The sequence below is a fragment of the Dendrobates tinctorius genome, unplaced genomic scaffold (genome assembly GCF_039654945.1).
Source record: "Dendrobates tinctorius isolate UK_male_01 unplaced genomic scaffold, ASM3965494v1 ptg000146l, whole genome shotgun sequence".
NCBI lineage: Eukaryota > Metazoa > Chordata > Amphibia > Anura > Dendrobatidae > Dendrobates > Dendrobates tinctorius.
Genome location: NW_027361813.1, coordinates 637681 through 659462, shown reverse-complemented (window position 1 = coordinate 659462; position 21782 = coordinate 637681).

Genomic DNA, 21782 nt, shown 5'->3' with positions numbered 1-21782 from the left:
CCTCCTTTCCAGGACTGCGATGTGACGGAAGAGGTTCTGTGCAGCCATTTTTATGGTGCCGATCAGTAGGGTCTTCTTTGTGGCCGTATTCTGAATGTGCATCCACCTTGATTCCTGTAAGGTGAGAAGAGTAAAAGAGCAACATCCTAAGCAAGCCCCATCTGTGTGCTTTCTTCCACTAGGCAGCTAACACCTGCATCATCACTATTTTAGTGACAGGGTGGCTGTTTTCATCAGTGGGGGGCACCTGTGCTGCTCCAGCCTTTATCGGTGGGAGCCCGCTACGCCCTGCTAGTGCATTAGTCATTGGACAAGGTTTGGTGAGGCCGCTTTTCATGATGTGTTTTTGCTAAAAAAATTTTCAGGATTTTTAAGTCCTTTTTTTCCTGTCTGTTTTAAAAGAACAACATGCCGACCCTGTCCCACCTGCCCCAAGGTTTGGGTCCTCAGACGACATGGGGACCTGAGGCACCAACTACTCCTCATGCACCGACGATTCCTCAGGCGCCAGCCGGTCCTCAAGCATTGAAGACTCCTCAGGTGTCAGCGGGTCCTGATGGTCCAGGAAGTCACTGACGACTCCTCAGGCGCCAGTGGGTCCATAAGGACCGATGACTCCTCAGGCGCCAGCGGGTCCACAAGGACCGATGACTCCTCAGGCGCCAGCGGGTCCACAAGGACCGATGACTCCTCAGGTGCCTGCGGGTTCGTTGTGTGTTGCTGTCAGAAAAAGTCAGGCCCCAAGAAGATGGCTCCTAAAGCAGCGCCTTGATGACAAGGTGAATGGAGAACTGGTGGGATGTCACCCAACATCTTCAGTGCTCGAGTTATGTGAGACTGTGCAGATTGTTAACTGGCACATGCTCTGCACAGTGGCGCATGCTCCGCACAGCCATCCACTCGGAGCCACATCAGCAAATAATGAAACCCTCACCCTAGTTCCGACTCATGAAGACCTCAATCTCCACCCTGATGTGATCGGCAGAGCTGGAATAAGGGTGCTACGTCGCACCAAGCTCTGTCCAGACTCTGTCCGTGACTACTCCTGCAGCATGAATGTCCCAAGTGTTGCGTCTGATGAACTACAATACCCAGCATCCATGTTCCGTCCCATCCATCCTCACCCACAAGAGTCGCTGGTTCTGAGTGTGGTCCAGTTGGCTCTGCAGTTGGCCCAGCTGGTTGTCGAGCTGCAAAGCCTCGTCACCTTTCTCCTTCAGGAAGCTGCAGAGCTGCGCCCTGGCCTGGTCACTGGACGCCTGTGCCTCCTGCACCGCGAGCTGCAGATAACTGGACGTATCCGCCAACGTGTAGAACCGGGCGAGGACGTCACCCGAGGCCTGAAACTGAAACCAGACCAGAATGTATTCATCTAGTGACAGAACAAAAAAAAACGCAACGACTGGACAGACGAGCTCCACAGCAAGCAGCGGGTGTGCACGCCATATACTGCACCCGGTGTACACAGTATATACGGCACTGCACCCGGTGTACACAGTATATACGGCACTGCACCCGGTGTACACAGTATATACGGCACTGCACCCGGTGTATGGGCCATATACTGCACTGCACCCGGTGTACACAGTATATACGGCACTGCACCCGGTGTACACAGTATATACGGCACTGCACCCGGTGTACACAGTATATACGGCACTGCACCCGGTGTACACAGTATATACGGCACTGCACCCGGTGTACACAGTATATACGGCACTGCACCCGGTGTACACAGTATATACGGCACTGCACCCGGTGTACACAGTATATACGGCACTGCACCCGGTGTACACAGTATATACGGCACTGCACCCGGTGTATGGGCCATATACTGCACTGCACCCGGTGTACACAGTATATACGGCACTGCACCCGGTGTACACAGTATATACGGCACTGCACCCGGTGTACACAGTATATACGGCACTGCACCCGGTGTACACAGTATATACGGCACTGCACCCGGTGTACACAGTATATACGGCACTGCACCCGGTGTACACAGTATATACGGCACTGCACCCGGTGTACACAGTATATACGGCACTGCACCCGGTGTATGGGCCATATACTGCACTGCACCCAGTGTATGGGCCATATACTGCACTGCACCCGGTGTACACAGTATATACGGCACTGCACCCGGTGTATGGGCCATATACTGCACTGCACCCGGTGTACACAGTATATACGGCACTGCACCCGGTGTACACAGTATATACGGCACTGCACCCGGTGTACACAGTATATACGGCACTGCACCCGGTGTATGGGCCATATACTGCACTGCACCCTGTGTACACAGTATATACGGCACTGCACCCGGTGTTCACAGTATATACGGCACTGCACCCGGTGTATGGGCCATATACTGCACTGCACCCGGTGTACACAGTATATACTGCACTGCACCCGGTGTACACAGTATATACGGCACTGCACCCGGTGTACACAGTATATACGGCACTGCACCCGGTGTACACAGTATATACGGCACTGCACCCGGTGTATGGGCCATATACTGCACTGCACCCTGTGTACACAGTATATACGGCACTGCACCCGGTGTTCACAGTATATACGGCACTGCACCCGGTGTACACAGTATATACGGCACTGCACCCGGTGTATGGGCCATATACTGCACTGCACCCGGTGTACACAGTATATACGGCACTGCACCCGGTGTATGCGACATATACAGCACTGCACCCGGTGTTCACAGTATATACGGCACTGCACCCGGTGTTCACAGTATATACGGCACTGCACCCGGTGTTCACAGTATATACGGCACTGCACCCGGTGTTCACAGTATATACGGCACTGCACCCGGTGTTCACAGTATATACGGCACTGCACCCGGTGTTCACAGTATATACGGCACTGCACCCGGTGTACACAGTATATACGGCACTGCACCCGGTGTATGGGCCATATACTGCACTGCACCCTGTGTACACAGTATATACGGCACTGCACCCGGTGTTCACAGTATATACGGCACTGCACCCGGTGTACACAGTATATACGGCACTGCACCCGGTGTATGGGCCATATACTGCACTGCACCCGGTGTACACAGTATATACGGCACTGCACCCGGTGTATGCGACATATACAGCACTGCACCCGGTGTTCACAGTATATACGGCACTGCACCCGGTGTTCACAGTATATACGGCACTGCACCCGGTGTTCACAGTATATACGGCACTGCACCCGGTGTTCACAGTATATACGGCACTGCACCCGGTGTTCACAGTATATACGGCACTGCACCCGGTGTTCACAGTATATACGGCACTGCACCCGGTGTATGGGCCATATACTGCACTGCACCCGGTGTACGCGCCATATACTGCACCCGGTGTACACAGTATATACAGCACTGCACCCGGTGTACACAGTATATACAGCACTGCACCCGGTGTACACAGTATATACGGCACTGCACCCGGTGTACACAGTATAGACAGCACTGCACCCGGTGTACACAGTATAGACAGCACTGCACCCGGTGTACACAGTATATACAGCACTGCACCCGGTGTACACAGTATATACAGCACTGCACCCGATGTACGCGCCATATACAGCACTGCACCTGGTGTATGCGACATATACAGCACTGCACCCGGTGTACACGCCATATACAGCACTGCACCCGGTGTACGCGCCATATACTGCACTGCACCCGGTGTACACAGTATATACGGCACTGCACCCGGTGTTCACAGTATATACGGCACTGCACCCAGTGTATGCGACATATACAGCACTGCACCCGGTGTACACGCCATATACAGCACTGCACCCAATGTACGCGCCATATACAGCACTGCACCCGGTGTACACAGTATATATGGCACTGCACCCGGTGTACACAGTATATACGGCACTGCACCCGATGTACGTGCCATATACAGCACTGCACCCGGTGTACACAGTATATACAGCACTGCACCCGGTGTACACAGTATATATGGCACTGCACCCGATGTACGCGCCATATACAGCACTGCACCCGGTGTACACAGTATATACAGCACTGCACCCGGTGTACACGCAATATACGGCACTGCACCCGGTGTACACAGTATATATGGCACTGAACCCGGTGTATGGGCCATATACTGCACTGCACCCGGTGTACACAGTATATACGGCACTGCACCCGGTGTATGCGACATATACAGCACTGCACCCGATGTACACAGTATATACGGCACTGCACCCAGTGTATGCGACATATACAGCACTGCACCCGGTGTACACGCCATATACAGCACTGCACCCGATGTACGCGCCATATACAGCACTGCACCCGGTGTACACAGTATATATGGCACTGCACCCGGTGTACACAGTATATACGGCACTGCACCCGATGTACGTGCCATATACAGCACTGCACCCGGTGTACACAGTATATACAGCACTGCACCCGGTGTACACAGTATATATGGCACTGCACCCGATGTACGCGCCATATACAGCACTGCACCCGGTGTACACAGTATATACAGCACTGCACCCGGTGTACACGCAATATACGGCACTGCACCCAGTGTACACAGTATATATGGCACTGAACCCGGTGTATGGGCCATATACTGCACTGCACCCGGTGTACACAGTATATACGGCACTGCACCCGGTGTATGCGACATATACAGCACTGCACCCGGTGTACACAGTATATACGGCACTGCACCCGATGTATGCGCCATATACGGCACTGCACCCGGTGTACACAGTATATACAGCACTGCACCCGATGTACGCGCCATATACAGCACTGCACCTGGTGTACACAGTATATATGGCACTGCACCTGGTGTACACAGTATATACAGCACTGCACCCGATGTACGCGCCATATACAGCACTGCACCTTGTGTACACAGTATATATGGCACTGCACCCGGTGTACACAGTATATACGGCACTGCACCCGGTGTACACAGTATATACGGCACTGCACCCGGTGTACACAGTATATACGGCACTGCACCCGGTGTACACAGTATATACGGCACTGCACCCGGTGTACACAGTATATACGGCACTGCACCCGATGTATGCGCCATATACTGCACTGCACCCGGTGTACACAGTATATACGGCACTGCACCCGGTGTACGCGCCATATACAGCACTGCACCCGGTGTACACAGTATATACGGCACTGCACCCGGTGTACACAGTATATACGGCACTGCACCCGGTGTACACAGTATATACGGCACTGCACCCGGTGTACACAGTATATACGGCACTGCACCCGGTGTACACAGTATATATGGCACTGCACCCGGTGTACACAGTATATACGGCACTGCACCCGGTGTACACAGTATATACGGCACTGCACCCGGTGTACACAGTATATACGGCACTGCACCCGGTGTACACAGTATATACGGCACTGCACCCGGTGTACACAGTATATACGGCACTGCACCCGATGTATGCGCCATATACTGCACTGCACCCGGTGTACACAGTATATACGGCACTGCACCCGGTGTACGCGCCATATACAGCACTGCACCCGGTGTACACGCCATATACGGCACCTCACTCGGTGTACGCGCCATATACAGCACTGCACCCGGTGTATGCGCCATATACAGCACTGCACCCGGTGTATGCGCCATATACAGCACTGCACCCGGTGTACACAGTATATACAGCATTGCACCCGATGTACGCGCCATATACAGCACTGCACCTGGTGTATGCGCCATATACTGCACTGCACCCGGTGTACACGCCATATACTGCACTGCACCCGGTGTACACAGTATATACGGCACTGCACCCAGTGTATGCGACATATACAGCACTGCACCCGGTGTACACAGTATATATGGCACCGCACCTGGTGTACACAGTATATACAGCACTGCACCCGGTGTACACAGTATATATGGCACTTCACCCGGTGTACACAGTATATATGGCACTGCACCCGGTGTACGCGCCATATACAGCACTGCACCTGGTGTATATGCCATATACTGCACTGCACCCGGTGTACACAGTATATACGACACTGCACCCGGTGTACACAGTATATATGGCACTTCACCCGGTGTACACAGTATATATGGCACTGCACCTGGTGTACACAGTATATACAGCACTGCATCCGATGTACGCGCCATATACAGCACTGCACCCGGTGTACACAGTATATATGGCACTGCACCCGGTGTACACAGTATATACAGCACTGCACCCGGTGTACACAGTATATACGGCACTGCACCTGGTGTACGCGCCATATACAGCACTGCACCCGATGTACGCGCAGTATACAGCACTGCACCCGGTGTACACAGTATATACAGCACTCCACCTGGTGTATGCGCCATATACTGCACTGCACCCGGTACACAGTATTTACGGCACTGCACCTGATGTACGCGCAGTATACAGCACTGTGCCCGGTGTACGCGCCATATACAGCACTGCACCTGGTGTACGTGCCATATACAGCACTGCACCCGGTGTATACAGTATTTACGGCACTGCACCTGATGTACGCGCAGTATACAGCACTGTGCCCGGTGTACACAGTATATACGGCACTGCACCTGATGTACGCGCAGTATACAGCACTGCACCCGATGTACGCGCCATATACAGCACTGTGCCCGGTGTACGCGCCATATACAGCACTGCACCCGGTGTATACAGTATTTACGGCACTGCACCCGATGTACGCGCCATATACTGCACTGCACCCGGTGTACACAGTATATACGGCACTGCACCTGATGTACGTGCAGTATACAGCACTGCACCCGATGTACGCGCCATATACAGCACTGCACCTGGTGTACATGCCATATACAGCACTGCACCCGGTGTATGCGCCATATACAGCACTGCACCCGGTGTATACAGTATATACGGCACTGCACCCGATGTACACGCCATATACAGCAGTGTACCCGGTGTATGCGCCATATACAGCACTGCACCCGGTGTACACGCCATATACAGCACTGCATCGGGTGTACATAGTATATACAGCACTGCACCCGGTGTACACAGTATATACGGCACTGCACCCGATGTACGCGCCATATACTGCACTGCACCCGGTGTACACAGTATATACGGCACTGCACCTGATGTACGCACAGTATACATCACTGCACCCGATGTACGCGCCATATACAGCACTGTGCCCGGTGTACATGCCATATACAGCACTGCACCAGATGTATGCGCCATATACAGCACTGCACCCGGTGTATACAGTATATACGGCACTGCACCCGATGTACACGCCATATACAGCACTGCACCCGGTGTACACGCCATATACAGCACTGCATCGGGTGTACATAGTATATACAGCACTGCACCCGGTATATGCGCCATATACAGCACTGTGCCCGGTGTACACAGTATATACATCATAGCACCCGGTGTACGCAGTATATACGGCACTGCACCCGATGTACACGCCATATACAGCACTGCACCCGGTGTATGCGCCATATACAGCACTGCATCGGGTGTACACGCCATATACAGCACTGCATCGGGTGTACATAGTATATACAGTACTGCACCCGGTATATGCGCCATATACAGCACTGCACCCGGTGTACACAGTATATACATCATAGCACCCGGTGTACGCAGTATATACGGCACTGCACCCGATGTACGCGCCATATACAGCACTGCACCCGGTGTACACAGTATATACGGCACTGCACCCGGTGTATGGGCCATATACAGCACTGCACCCGGTGTACGCGTCATATACAGCACTGCACCCGGTGTACACAGTATTTACAGCACTGCACCCGGTGTACACAGTATACACAGCATAGCACTGGTGTACTGACGATCTGTATACATTATGTACAACACTGCATTCATAGTCCCATCTTTTTCTCTCCATTTATCGCTCCACTGTCCCATCTCTCGCTCTCTCTGGGGATCGCTCCGCTGTCCCATCTCTCGCCCTCTCTGGGGATCGCTCCACTGTCCCATCTCTCGCTCTCTCTGGGGATCGCTCCACTGTCTCATCTCTCGCCCTCTCTGGGGATCGCTCCACTGTCTCATCTCTCGCCCTCTCTGGGGATCGCTCCCCTGTCCCATCTCTCGCCCTCTCTGGGGATCGCTCCACTGTCCCATCTCTCGCTCTCTCTGGGGATCGCTCCCCTGTCCCATCTCTCGCCCTCTCTGGGGATCGCTCCACTGTCTCATCTCTCGCCCTCTCTGGGGATCGCTCCACTGTCCCATCTCTCGCTCTCTCTGGGGATCGCTCCCCTGTCTCATCTCTCGCTCTCTCTGGGGATCGCTCCCCTGTCCCATCTCTCGCCCTCTCTGGGGATCGCTCCGCTGTCCCATCTCTCGCTCTCTCTGGGGATCGCTCCACTGTCCCATCTCTCGCTCTCTCTGGGGATCGCTCCGCTGTCCCATCTCTCGCTCTCTCTGGGGATCGCTCCGCTGTCCCATCTCTCGCTCTCTCTGGGGATCGCTCCGCTGTCTCATCTCTCGCCCTCTCTGGGGATCGCTCCGCTGTCCCATCTCTCGCTCTCTCTGGGGATCGCTCCACTGTCCCATCTTTTTCTCTCCATTTATCGCTCCCCTGTCCCATCTCTCGCTCTCTCTGGGGATCGCTCCACTGTCCCATCTCTCGCTCTCTCTGGGGATCGCTCCGCTGTCCCATCTCTCGCTCTCTCTGGGGATCGCTCCACTGTCCCATCTCTCGCTCTCTCTGGGGATCGCTCCGCTGTCCCATCTCTCGCTCTCTCTGGGGATCGCTCCGCTGTCCCATCTCTCGCCCTCTCTGGGGATCGCTCCGCTGTCCCATCTCTCGCTCTCTCTGGGGATCGCTCCGCTGTCCCATCTCTCGCTCTCTCTGGGGATCGCTCCGCTGTCCCATCTCTCGCTCTCTCTGGGGATCGCTCCGCTGTCTCATCTCTCGCTCTCTCTGGGGATCGCTCCGCTGTCCCATCTCTCGCTCTCTCTGGGGATCGCTCCACTGTCCCATCTTTTTCTCTCCATTTATCGCTCCCCTGTCCCATCTCTCGCCCTCTCTGGGGATCGCTCCGCTGTCCCATCTCTCGCTCTCTCTGGGGATCGCTCCACTGTCCCATCTCTCGCTCTCTCTGGGGATCGCTCCGCTGTCCCATCTCTCGCTCTCTCTGGGGATCGCTCCGCTGTCCCATCTCTCGCCCTCTCTGGGGATCGCTCCGCTGTCCCATCTCTCGCTCTCTCTGGGGATCGCTCCGCTGTCCCATCTCTCGCTCTCTCTGGGGATCGCTCCGCTGTCCCATCTCTCGCTCTCTCTGGGGATCGCTCCGCTGTCCCATCTCTCGCTCTCTCTGGGGATCGCTCCGCTGTCTCATCTCTCGCCCTCTCTGGGGATCGCTCCACTGTCCCATCTCTCGCTCTCTCTGGGGATCGCTCCGCTGTCCCATCTCTCGCCCTCTCTGGGGATCGCTCCGCTGTCCCATCTCTCGCTCTCTCTGGGGATCGCTCCACTGTCCCATCTCTCGCCCTCTCTGGGGATCGCTCCCCTGTCCCATCTCTCGCTCTCTCTGGGGATCGCTCCACTGTCCCATCTCTCGCTCTCTCTGGGGATCGCTCCACTGTCCCATCTCTCGCCCTCTCTGGGGATCGCTCCGCTGTCCCATCTCTCGCTCTCTCTGGGGATCGCTCCGCTGTCCCATCTCTCGCTCTCTCTGGGGATCGCTCCACTGTCTCATCTCTCGCCCTCTCTGGGGATCGCTCCACTGTCCCATCTCTCGCTCTCTCTGGGGATCGCTCCACTGTCCCATCTCTCGCCCTCTCTGGGGATCGCTCCACTGTCCCATCTCTCGCCCTCTCTGGGGATCGCTCCACTGTCCCATCTCTCGCTCTCTCTGGGGATCGCTCCGCTGTCCCATCTCTCGCTCTCTCTGGGGATCGCTCCGCTGTCCCATCTCTCGCCCTCTCTGGGGATCGCTCCGCTGTCCCATCTCTCGCTCTCTCTGGGGATCGCTCCGCTGTCCCATCTCTCGCTCTCTCTGGGGATCGCTCCACTGTCTCATCTCTTGCTCTTTCACCTCCTCGGATTCTTCCACTATGCTTTGCAGAAAGTCACAGAACTTGTTGTATTGTAGAGTTTGGGCTTGGCTCTTCTGCTTCCTTTCGCGCAGTGCGTGTTTCTCCTCCTGCAGGCGCTGCAGTTGTTGCTCCTTATGGTTCCAGATCTCTCGTGCTCTCCTTGTTTTTGCGTCTGCCTGCCGGCACTTCACTTCATTCTCCTGGAAAACAGACAAGATCGACACCTCGGCGTCTCTACAAGGGATTTGGCTTAAATAATCACTCTAATCCCATAATGAAAACTTGATGTTGTAGAGAATGATGTCCGCCCGGCTGTGGTGGGGTCTGATGTGTGCGGACTGAGACCAATCAGTAAGAAGTAGAAAAGCTGTTGTAATTGAGAATCACTGCGGGAGAAATCAGAGAAGAACTAGAGACAGAAATTCTGCGCAGTCCGCCCCAACTGGTGTGAACAGGGGCCAGCTGGCCTCACCCCATGACGCTGGAGGCTCTTAGCGGCAGCTCGTCGTGATCTTTAATGTTGTTACTGATAACTTGTATACGGACTATTGAATGGTAAAGCGCTGCGGTATATATTGGCGCTTTATAAATGACGATTATTATAAGAAAAAACAAAGCTCTGTCTGGAGTGTGTAGAATGGTAAATGTAGAACCTGGGAGCTGCGTGCCTGCCATCGAGAGCAGGTCAGTGCCCCATCATGTACGGAAGGAATCTAGGAACTGCAATATCGCCATAGGAAACTTACAGGATAAAGAAGGCGCATATAATGAGCCCACCTGCCACGGTCAGGGCGTATGTAATGAGCCCACCTGCCACGGTCAGGGCGTATGTAATGAGCCCACCTGCCACGGTCAGGGCGTATGTAATGAGCCCACCTGCCACGGTCAGGGCGTATATAATGAGCCCACCTGCCACGGTCAGGGCGTATGTAATGAGCCCACCTGCCACGGTCAGGGCGTATATAATGAGCCCACCTGCCACGGTCAGGGCGTATGTAATGAGCCCACCTGCCACGGTCAGGGCGTATATAATGAGCCCACCTGCCACGGTCAGGGCGTATGTAATGAGCCCACCTGCCATGGTCACGGCGTATCGGTGGGGTCCTGTCCTGATAAGACGCCTCTCTTGGACTAAAAAGCCTGCACTATATGGGGCAGGACGGGCGCAGCACTCACTATTCTCCACGGCACTAATGCAGCAGCTCCAGCTTTCTCTATTTCCTATTCTTACCAGTCCAGAGCGCGGCCGGCGGCCGTCACACAGAGCGATCTGCTCACACTCAACCTTGAAACTGCAACACCAAAAAGGAGAAGTGGCGGATGATGGAGATCGCCGGACGGAACCACGCAATGTATCCAGTCTGAGCCACGGGTAGAAACCCCGGCAGCTCCGGCCTCGGCGATGGTCGCTGAGGTCATTCATGGTCGTCTGAGGACAGTTCTGCCGCTAAATGCACAAATCATCAGGATCTGCTGCCGACAGCTCCTGTGTAATCACCGACCAACGACGTCCCATATCTGCTCAATGGAGAGAAGTCCCATCAGGGAGGTCACAGGTCGCAGATTACACAGGAGCTGCCGGCGGCGTCTCCGGACTTGTCTCCACCGAGCACATTGGGGACGCCATTAGTTGGTGATCAGGCTGGTTTCACATGAGCTGTTTTTAGTGCAGCGCATCGTGTGCGTTCCTGCGCATGCGCCCCTATGTTTATCATGGGGGCGCATGGTCTAGCGTTTGCACGCGTTTGTATGCGTTTTCGTGCGCATGCGTTTTTTGTAGTGTGCGCCTAGGCGCGCCGGACGCAACCTGTTGCATTTTTGGTCCATCCAACCTGTGACAAAAAAACACATGCGCACGGAATGCACCAAAATAACACATTACAGTCTATGGGAATGCAGGCGTGCACATGGACATGCGCACGCCTGCGTTTAAAGTCAATGCGTTTTAAGAGTTAACATGGCTAGAAACGCATGCACCTAAAAAAAGCAAAAAAAAAAGCATTTTTTTGCATGCGTTTCTATTGCACACAAAGCGCAGTGCTAAAAACGCTAATGTGAAATCAGGGGACATCATTGGTCGGTGATTACACAGGAGCTGCTGGCAGCGTCTCCGGACTTGTCTCCATCGATTACATTAGGGATGTCATTGGTCGGTGATTACACAGGAGCTGCCGGCAGCGTCTCCGGACTTGTCTCCATCGATTACATTAGGTATGTCATTGGTCGGTGATTACACAGGAGCTGCCGGCAGCGTCTCCGGACTTGTCTCCATCGATTACATTAGGTATGTCATTGGTCGGTGATTACACAGGAGCTGCCGGCAGCGCCTCTGAACTTGTCTCCACCGAGCACATCTGGGGCGTCATTGGTCAGTGATTACACAGGAGCTGCCGGCAGCGTCTCTGGACTTGTCTCCACCGAGCACATCTGGGGAGTCATTGGTCGATGATTACACAGGAGCTGCCGGCAGCGTCTCCGGACTTGTCTCCACCGAGCATATCTGGGGCGTCATTGGTCGGTGATTACACAGGAGCTGCCGGCAGCGTCTCTGGACTTGTCTCCACCGAGCACATCTGGGGCGTCATTAGTCGGTGATTACACAGGAGCTGCCGGCAGCATCTCTAGACTTGTCTCCACTGAGCACATCTGGGGAGTCATTGGTCGGTGATTACACAGGAGCTGCCGGCAGTGTCTCCAGACTTGTCTCCACCGAGCACATCTGGGGCGTCATTGGTCGGTGATTACACAGGAGCTGCCAGCAGCGTCTCTGGACTTGTCTCCATCGATTACATTAGGGATGTCATTGGTCGGTGATTACACAGGAGCTGCCGGCAGCGTCTCCGGACTTGTCTCCATCGATTACATTAGGGATGTCATTGGTCGGTGATTACACAGGAGCTGCCGGCAGCGTCTCCGGACTTGTCTCCATCGATTACATTAGGGATGTCATTGGTCGGTGATTACACAGGAGCTGCCGGCAGCGTCTCTGGACTTGTCTCCATCGATTACATTAAGGATGTCTGTTATGAATGAGTCACCGTAAGAGGCAAAAACAGAAATGCTAGCTAAGTCCAGAAAACCAGAGAAGTTGGCAGCTATCGGATTGCAGACCCCTGAACCTAACAACAGCAACTAGCAGTAGCCGTGGGGGGTTCCTACGATGCCCTAGACCCCTCTATCACAGCCGGAGAACTACATAGCCTAAAGAAGGAAAGGGGAAATCTAACTGCCCCAGAGCAGACCCCAAAGCAATAGGCAGCCCCCCACATATAATGACGGTGAAGCAAGACGAAAAAACACTCACACAGATAGAAAGATAGGCTGAGCAAATGATGGGGCCCAAGCTAACTAAATAGGACAGGATAGAAAAGCTGCTGTCTGCAATCCGCGAAAAACCCTCTCAAAACAAGAGCCAACAGACTGATAGGGAGAAAAGCCCTGAAGTCGCTAGGCTTCAAAAAGACTATGTCAGTACTCAGGTATTTTCTGAAGACAGAGCAAACCGACAAAAAAAGGAATTCAGCTCACCCCAGCAGGGAATGGCAGAATCCAGAAAAGGCAAACTAAAACCAAAACACAAATGCAAAAAGGCAAAGCAGAAAACTTAGCTTTTGAGGAGCAGGAATCAGACTGGTCTCCTAGAATTCCACAGAGAAATCACCAGCAAGGCAGAAGGGCGTCGGCTGCCTTATATCCAGTCAGAGATCCCCGTCGCTCAGTCATCCTCTCCCAGCTCAGGTGCTTGGTAATCAGCCTCACTACCTTCCTTCACCAGAAGAGGGAGTTCATCAGACCTCAATGGTGAAGGGGAAAATGAACTCATAACAGATGTCATTAGTCGGTGATTACACAGGAGCTGCTAGCAGCGTCTCTGGACTTGTCTCCATCGATTACATTAGGGATGCCATTGGTCGGTGATTACACAGGAGCTGCCGGCAGCTTCTCTGGACTTGTCTCCATCGATTACATTAGGGATGTCATTGGTCGGTGATTACACAGGAGCTGCTGGCAGTGTCTCTGGACTTGTCTCCACCGAGCACATCTGGGGCGTCATTGGTCGGTGACTACACAGGAGCTGCCGGCAGTGTCTCCGGACTTGTCTCCACCGAGCACAGCTGAGGCGTCATTGGTCGGTGATTACACAGGAGCTGCCGGCAGTGTCTACGGACCCTGTGATTACACAGAAGCTGTCGGCAGCGTCTCCGGACTTGTCTCCATCGATTACATTAGGGATGTCATTGGTCGGTGATTGCACAGGAGCTGCTGGGAGCATCTCCGGACTTGTCTCCACCGAGCACATCTGGGGCATCATTGGCCGGTGATTACACAGGAGCTGTCGGCAGCGACTCCGGACTTGTCTCCATCGATTACATTAGGGATGTCATTGGTCGATGATTACACAGGAGCTGCCGGCAGTGTCTCCGGACTTGTCTCCACCGAGCACAGCTGGGGCGTCATTGGTCGGTGATTACACAGGAGCTGCCGGCAGCGTCTCTGGACTTGTCTCCATCGATTACATTAAGGATGTCATTGGTCGGTGATTACACAGGAGCTGCTGCTAGCGTCTCCGGACTTGTCTCCACCGAGCACATCTGGGGCGTCATTGGCCGGTGATTACATAGGAGCTGTCGGCAGCGTCTCCGGACTTGTCTCCATCGATTACATTAGGGATGTCATTGGTCGGTGATTACACAGGAGCTGCCGGCAGCGTCTCTGGACTTGTCTCCACCGAGCACATCTGGGGTGTCATTGGTCGGTGACTACACAGGAGCTGCCGGCAGTGTCTCCGGACTTGTCTCCACCGAGCACAGCTGAGGCGTCATTGGTCGGTGATTACACAGGAGCTGCCGGCAGTGTCTACGGACCCAGTGATTACACAGAAGCTGTCGGCAGCGTCTCCGGACTTGTCTCCATCGATTACATTAGGGATGTCATTGGTCGGTGATTGCACAGGAGCTGCTGGGAGCATCTCCGGACTTGTCTCCACCGAGCACATCTGGGGCGTCATTGGCCGGTGATTACACAGGAGCTGTCGGCAGCGACTCCGGACTTGTCTCCATCGATTATATTAGGGATGTCATTGGTCGATGATTACACAGGAGCTGCCGGCAGTGTCTCCGGACTTGTCTCCACCGAGCACAGCTGGGGCGTCATTGGTCGGTGATTACACATGAGCTGCCGGCAGCGTCTCTGGACTTGTCTCCATCGATTACATTAGGGATGTCATTGGTCGGTGATTACACAGGAGCTGCTGCTAGCGTCTCCGGACTTGTCTCCACCGAGCACATCTGGGGCGTCATTGGCCGGTGATTACATAGGAGCTGTCGGCAGCGTCTCCGGACTTGTCTCCATCGATTACATTAGGAATGTCATTGGTCGGTGATTACACAGGAGCTGCCGGCAGCGTCTCTGGACTTGTCTCCACCGAGCACATCTGGGGCGTCATTGGTCGGTGATTACACAGGAGCTGCCGGCAGCGTCTCTGGACTTGTCTCCATCGATTACATTAGGGATGTCATTGGTCGGTGATTACACAGGAGCTGCCGGCAGCGTCTCTGGACTTGTCTCCATCGATTACATTAGGGATGTCATTGGTCGGTGATTACACAGGAGCTGCTGCTAGCGTCTCCGGACTTGTCTACACCGAGCACATCTGGGGCGTCATTGGCCGGTGATTACACAGGAGCTGCCGGCAGCGTCTCCGGACTTGTCTCCATCGATTACATTAGGGATGTCATTGGTCGGTGATTACACAGGAGCTGCCGGCAGCGTCTCCGGACTTGTCTCCATCGATTACATTAGGGATGCTCAGCGTCATTGGTCGGCGATCTCCATCATTCACCACTTCTTGGTGTTGTAGTCTGTGGTGCGGAGTGTGCACACTGTGGCGTGACACATGCAGTGACATCAGGTTGATCTACACACATTCCAGGTGTCATACCCACACTCACCAGTATGAGGCGCTGGTTTGTCAGTAATTGATCTTTTAGCCCCGCCTCCTGTACACGTAGCTCCTCCCATCGCAGGGTGACTACTTCCATGTTGGAGTGAAAGTCCTGTAGACAATGACCCCTGTTAGCAGCTGATGACATCTGGAAGGAGCGGTGAAAATCCTGCGCCTCCAGGTTCATGAGAATACTGAGACAGGTAGGAAAAAGGACGACACACGAGCTCACGAGGACCGTGAGGGTGGGACGCACGAGCTGACGAGGACCGTGAGGGTGGGACGCACGAGCTGACGAGGACCGTGAGGGTGGGACGCACGAGCTGACGAGGACCGTGAGGGTGGGACGCACGAGCTGACGAGGACCGTGAGGGTGGGACGCACGAGCTGACGAGGACCGTGAGGGTGGTACGCACGAGCTCACGAGGACCGTGAGGGTGGGACGCACGAGCTGACGAGGACCGTGAGGGTGGGACGCACGAGCTGACGAGGACCGTGAGGGTGGGACGCATGAGCTCACGAGGACCGTGAGAGTGGGACTCACGAGCTGACGAGGACCGTGAGGGTGGGACGCACGAGCTGACGAGGACCGTGAGGGTGGGACGCACGAGCTGACGAGGACCGTGAGGGTGGGACGCACGAGCTGACGAGGACCGTGAGGGTGGGACGCACGAGCTGACGAGGACCGTGAGGGTGGGACGCACGAGCTGACGAGGGCCGTGAGGGTGGGACGCACGAGATGACGAGGGCCGTGAGGGTGGGACGCACGAGATGACGAGGGCCGTGAGGGTGGGACGCACGAGATGACGAGGGCCGTGAGGGTGGGACGCACGAGATGACGAGGACCGTGAGGGTGGGACGCACGAGCTGACGAGGACCGTGAGGGTGGGACGCACGAGCTGACGAGGACCGTGAGGGTGGGACGCACGAGCTGACGAGGACCGTGAGGGTGGGACGCACGAGCTGACGAGGACCGTGAGGGTGGGACGCACGAGCTGACGAGGACCGTGAGGGTGGAACGCACGAGCTGACGAGGACCGTGAGGGTGGAACGCACGAGCTGACGACCGTGAGGGTGGGACGCACGAGCTGACGAGGACCGTGAGGGTGGGACGCACGAGCTGACGAGGACCGTGAGGGTGGGACGCACGAGCTGACGAGGGCCGTGAGGGTGGGACGCACGAGCTGACGAGGGCCGTGAGGGTGGGACGCACGAGCTGACGAGGGCCGTGAGGGTGGGGCGCACGTGGTGACGAGGACCGTGAGGGTGGGACGCACGTGGTGACGAGGACCGTGAGGGTGGGACGCATGTGGTGACGAGGACCGTGAGGGTGGGACGCACGAGCTGATGACCGTGAGGGTGGGACGCACGTGGTGACGAGGACCGTGAGGGTGGGACGCACGTGGTGACGAGGATCGTGAGGGTGGGACGCACGTGGTGACGAGGACCGCGAGGGTGGGACGCACGAGCTGACGACCGCGAGGGTGGGACGCACGTGGTGACGAGGACCGTGAGGGTGGGACGCACGAGCTGACGACCGTGAGGGTGGGACGCACGTGGTGACGAGGACCGTGAGGGTGGGACGCACGTGGTGACGAGGACCGTGAGGGTGGGACGCACGAGCTGACGAGCACCGTGAGGGTGGGACGCACGATGAAACGTTGGGGTCCCTGAGGTCTCACCGCTGTCTCGGTCCCCAGCACGTCCCGCATCTCCTGATCGTCTCGCCGTCTCTCCAGTAGTTGCAGGGTCCAGGGGTGTCGTCCATGTATCGGGGGGAGTCTCCTGCACAACAAGGGGGTAATGAATAGACCGTAATGTACAATGATGGGGACAGCGGAGGACGCACCTGGGGAGACGCCGTCCATCCCGCACCTCGCCCTGTCTCCTCACAGCCATACTGAGAGCAGCAACTGCCAGTGCCGCCTGCCAGGGGTCTCCTGAGCGAGGGCGACCGCAAGACCACCACAGCTCTACACCTGCATAGTATACCTGTATACAGCACCCCCATATACCTGTATACAGCTCCCCCATATACCTGTATACACCCCATATACCTGTATACACCCCCATATACCTGTATACAGCACCCCCATATACCTGTATACAGCACCCCCATATACCTGTATACAGCACCCCCATATACCTGTATACACCCCCATATACCTGTATACAGCTCCCCCATATACCTGTATACACCCCATATACCTGTATACACCCCCATATACCTGTATACAGCTCCCCCATTTACCTGTATACAGCACCCCCATATACCTGTATACACCCCCATATACCTGTATACAGCACCCCCATATACCTGTATACACCCCATATACCTGTATACACCCCCATATACCTGTATACAGCTCCCCCATTTACCTGTATACAGCACCCCCATATACCAGTATACACCCCCATATACCAGTATACACCCCCATATACCAGTATACACCCCCATATACCAGTATACACCCCCATATACCTGTATACAGCAGCCCCATATACCTGTATACAGCACCCCCATATACTTGTATACACCCCCTATACCTGTATACACCCCCTATACCTGTATACAGCACCCCCATATACCTGTGTACAGCACCCCCATATACCTGTGTACACCCCCCCATATACCTGTATACAGCACCCCCATATACCTGTATACAGCACCCCCATATACCTGTATACAGCACCCCCATATACCTGTATACAGCACCCCCATATACCTGTATACACCCCCATATACCTGTATACAGCAGCCCCATATACCTGTATACAGCATCCCCATATACCTGTGTACAGCACCCCCATATACCTGTATACAGCACCCCCATATACCTGTATACAGCACCCCCATATACCTGTATACAGCACCCCCATATACCTGTATACAGCACCCCCATATACCTGTATACAGCACCCCCATATACCAGTATACACCCCCATATAACTGTATACACCCCCCTATACCTGTGTACAGCACCCCCATATACCTGTGTACAGCACCCCCATATACCTGTGTACAGCACCCCCATATACCTGTGTACAGCACCCCCATATACCTGTATACAGCACCCCCATATACCTGTATACAGCACCCCCATATACCTGTATACAGCACCCCCATATACCTGTATACAGCAGCCCTATATACCTGTATACAGCAGCCCCATATACCTGTATACAGCAGCCCCATATACCTGTGTACACCCCCATATACCTGTGTACAGCACCCCCATATACCTGTGTACAGCACCCCCATATACCTGTATACAGCAGCCCTATATACCTGTATACAGCAGCCCCATATACCTGTATACAGCAGCCCCATATACCTGTGTACAGCACCCCCATATACCTGTGTACAGCACCCCCATATACCTGTATACAGCACCCCCATATACCTGTATACAGCACCCCCATATACCTGTATACAGCACCCCCATATACCTGTATACAGCAGCCCTATATACCTGTATACAGCAGCCCCATATACCTGTATACAGCAGCCCCATATACCTGTGTACACCCCCATATACCTGTATACAGCAGCCCAATATACCTGTATACAGCACCCCCATATACCTGTATACAGCACCCCCATATACCTGTATACAGCAGCCCCATATACCTGTATACAGCTCCCCCATATACCTGTATACAGCAGCCCCATATACCTGTGTACACCCCCCTATACCTGTATACAGCACCCCCATATACCTGTATACACCCCCATATACCTGTAAACACCACCCCCATATACCTGTATACACCCCCATATACCTGTATACAGCACCCCCATATACCTGTTTATAGCACCCCCATATACCTGTTACACCCCCATATACCTGTGTACACCCCCATATACCTGTGTACACCCCCATATACCTGTATACACCCCCATATACCTGTATACAGCACCCCCATATACCTGTATACAGCTCCCCCATATACCTGTATACACCCCCATATACCTGTATACAGCAGCCCCATATACCTGTATACAGCTCCCCCATATACCTGTATACAGCACCCCCATATACCTGTGTGCACCCCCATATACCTGTGTGCACCCCCATATACCTGTATACAGCACCCCCATATACCTGTATACACCCCCATATACCTGTATACAACCCCCCCATATACCTGTATACAGCTCCCCCATATACCTGTATACAGCAGCCCCATATACCTGTATACAGCAGCCCCATATACCTGTATACAGCAGCCCCATATACCTGTATACAGCAGCCCCATATACCTGTATACAGCAGCCCCATATACCTGTATACAGCAGCCCCATATACCTGTATACAGCAGCCCCATATACCTGTATACAGCACCCCCATATACCTGTATACACCCCCATATACCTGTATACAGCTCCCCCATATACCTGTATACAGCTCCCCCATATACCTGTATACAGCTCCCCCATATACCTGTATACACCACCCCCATATACCTGTATACACCACCCCCATATACCTGTATACACCACCCCCATATACCTGTATACACCCCCATATACCTGTACACAGCACCCCCATATACCTGTTTATAGCACCCCCATATACCTGTTACACCCCCATATACCTGTATACAGCACCCCCATATACCTGTGTACACCCCCATATACCTGTATACAGCACCCCCATATACCTGTATACAGCTCCCCCATATACCTGTATACAGCTCCCCCATATACCTGTATACAGCAGCCCCATATACCTGTATACAGCTCCCCCATATACCTGTATACAGCTCCCCCATATACCTGTATACAGCACCCCCATATACCTGTATACAGCACCCCCATATACCTGTATACAGCACCCCCATATACCTGTATACAGCACCCCCATATACCTGTATACACCTCCCCCATATACCTGTATACACCCCCCCATATACCTGTATACAGCTCCCCCATATACCTGTATACACACACCCCCATATACCTGTATACAGCTCCCCCATATACCTGTATACAGCTCCCCCATATACCTGTATACAGCAGCCCCATATACCTGTATACACCCCCATATACCTGTATACAGCACCCCCATATACCTGTATACAGCAGCCCCATATACCTGTATACAGCAGCCCCATATACCTGTATACAGCAGCCCCATATACCTGTATACAGCAGCCCCATATACCTGTATACAGCAGCCCCATATACCTGTATACAGCAGCCCCATATACCTGTATACAGCAGCCCCATATACCTGTATACAGCACCCCCATATACCTGTATACAGCAGCCCCATATACCTGTATACAGCTCCCCCATATACCTGTATACAGCTCCCCCATATACCTGTATACAGCTCCCCCATATACCTGTATACACCACCCCCATATACCTGTATACACCACCCCCATATACCTGTATACACCACCCCCATATACCTGTATACACCCCCATATACCTGTACACAGCACCCCCATATACCTGTTTATAGCACCCCCATATACCTGTTACACCCCCATATACCTGTATACAGCACCCCCATATACCTGTGTACACCCCCATATACCTGTATACAGCACCCCCATATACCTGTATACAGCTCCCCCATATACCTGTATACAGCTCCCCCATATACCTGTATGCAGCTCCCCCATATACCTGTATACAGCAGCCCCATATACCTGTATACAGCTCCCCCATATACCTGTATACAGCACCCCCATATACCTGTATACAGCACCCCCATATACCTGTATACAGCAC